Source organism: Procambarus clarkii, chromosome 32 (assembly GCF_040958095.1).
Source record: "Procambarus clarkii isolate CNS0578487 chromosome 32, FALCON_Pclarkii_2.0, whole genome shotgun sequence".
Lineage (NCBI taxonomy): Eukaryota > Metazoa > Arthropoda > Malacostraca > Decapoda > Cambaridae > Procambarus > Procambarus clarkii.
This window is the reverse complement of record NC_091181.1, coordinates 26,252,640-26,255,444: the sequence shown is the minus strand read 5'-3', so window position 1 is coordinate 26,255,444 and position 2,805 is coordinate 26,252,640.

The window sequence follows — 2,805 nt, the reverse complement described above, 5'->3', positions numbered from 1 at the left end:
AAACCATGGGTTATTATATTCCTTCTTATTTTTTCCCTTTACTGTTGGTATAAATCTCTCTTCGGCCTCCTGGCATTTCTGTATGACTAGGTCCATCATATCTTGGACTGTTTTTCCTCTAATTTCTTCCTCCCACTGCACTTCACCCAGATAGTCCCTTATCCTCATATAGTCCCCTTTCCTGTAGTCAGCTCTCCTTTCCCAGATCTCTTGTCCCATGGTCATAAGTTTGAATTCCATCATGTAGTCAAAGACTAGGACACAATGGTCACTGGCCCCTAGAGGTATTTCATGCTCTAAATTCTCGATATCTTCTACGTTCTGGGTGAAAATCAGGTCTAATAGGCTCGGTGCATCTCCTCCTCTTTCCCTTGTGTCTTCCTTCACATGTTGTGTCAGGAAATTCCTGTCTATAACATCTACTAATTTTGCTCCCCACGTTTCGTCCCCTCCATGGGGATTCCTTGATTCCCAATTTATCTCTCCATGATTTAGGTCCCCCATGATCAGCAGCTTCGCTCTCATTCTGTGGGCTAGTGTTGCTGCCTTCTGCAGTTCATCTATACATGCTTTGTTGTTGTCATCATACTCCTGCCTGGGTCCTGTGTGTGTGTGTGTGTGTGTGTGTGTGTGTGTGTGTGTGTGTGTGTGTGTGTGTGGGTGTGTGTGTGTGTGTGTGTGGGTGTGTGGGTGTGTGTGGGTGTGTGGGTGTGTGTGGGTGTGTGGGCGTGTGTGGGTGGGTGTGTGGGTGTGTGTGGGTGTGTGGGTGTGTGTGGGTGTGTGGGCGTGTGTGGGCGTGTGTGGGTGGGTGTGTGTGTGTGTGTGTGTGTGTGTGTACTCACCTAGTTGCACTCGCCTAGTTGTGCTTGCGGGGGTTGAGCTCTGGCTCTTTGGTCCCGCCTCTCAACTGTCAATCAACAAATGTGTGTGTGTGTGTGTGTGTGTGTGTGTGTGTGTGTGTGTGTGTGTGTGTGTGTGTGTGTGTGTGTGTGTGTGTGTGTGTGTACTCACCTAATTGTACTCACCTAATTGTAATTCGACGCTGAGGGGGTATACTATATATATATATATATATACTGGCTGCCTGTCCCCTGACACAATGAATTATAATTATATTATAATGGACAAGTGATCCCTGACTAAGTTTCATCAATGTTCAACTGATCATTTTGTTGAACATTTACACCATATTTATTCTGTATTAGCTTCCCGCCAAATCTTATACGTCGTTACTATGTCTCCCTCTTCTGTTTTTTTATGTCGTAGATAGAAAAGTCAAAATTTCTTGGACGTTCCTCATAGCTCAGTTCTCGCAGATTAAATACGAGTTTTACAACATACAATTAGACTAACTTCACGTTGTGTAATTTGTTCAACGATGAATTTTACAAGGCCGCGGGCTGCATATTCTAGGATAGGTCTTACATACGTTATGTACAGAGATTTGGAAGGCTCTCAGACCTAGAGTACAGGGGCCAGATTCACGAAAGCACTTACGCAAGCACTAACGAACCAGTACATCTTTCGTCAATCTTTGACGGCTTTGGTTACATTTATTAAACAGTTTACAAGCATGAAAACTTGCCAATCAACTGTTGTTATTGTTATAAACAGCTTCCTGGTGCTTCCGAGCTCATTAACTGTTTAATAATTGTAAACAAAGTCGCCAAAGATTGAGAAAAGATGTACAGGTTCGTAAGTGCTTGCGTAAGTGCTTTCGTGAATCTGGCCCCTGAAGGCTACGGGGACACGTCCCTGGAAACACAAACCGAAACTGTCTCTATTTTCCGCTTGTTACAACTTGTAATAAAGTTGTTACATCTTGGGTTAACGTGTTTATGACGTATTAGAACGTTGTTACAACTTGCTATATTGGTTGTTATAACTGGTTAGGTGGTGTTAAAAGTTGTTCGAACGTTGTACCAACGTCGTAGTTTCGGTGTGTGTTTGGCGGGACCCGCCAGTTTAGCATCAAGCAGCAGTCACTATTCAACGAAGGTGTGACTTGGCGTCTGTTTGAGGGGTTTACGACTCTTCCAAGAACGGTCCCCATCTTACACTCAGGAAAATCCCATCTCCAACATTTCTGGTGATCAGCTGTTGTTGTTGTTGTTGTTGTTGTTGTTGTAGGGTGGAGGCCTGGTCGACGACCGGGCCGCGGGGACACTAAGCCCCGGAAGCACCTCAAGGTAGGGATGCGACCCGGCCGCCCGATACCGGGAAATAGCAAAGAGTGATGTGATCTCTACAGCCTCTTTAGGCCATTTGGTGATCTTCTTGAGGTTATCTTGAGATGATTTCGGGGCTTTTAGTGTCCCCGCGGCCCGGTCCTCGACCAGGCCTCCACCCCCCAGGAAGCAGCCCGAGACAGCGGACTAACACCCAGGTACCTATTTTACTGCTAGGTAACAGGGGCATAGGGTGAAAGAAACTCTGCCCATTGTTTCTCGATGAACAAATCCACAAGGGCCGTGACGAGGATTCGAACCTGCGTCTGAGAGCATTTGGTCGATGTTGGTGCCTGAAGACACCTGTCTTCTGTCAAGTTCCCTCCGTCTTCAGGTTCCCTCAAACCTGTCGCGCGTCACCGTCCCCGTCCACTGACTGTCTACTGGGCTCCTTGTAGAGCATCTTAAGGTCCTCCTGCTCCGCTATGCTGTGTGTATTTGCCAGGCTTCTCGCCATAGGTATAATTTAAGGCTGAAATTATATTTTTCATGGTTAATGGTTAATCAATGATCAGAAACGATTAGGCACGTTTCCTTTCACCTAATGCCTCTAACCGGAAGATAGGCCATTCTTCAA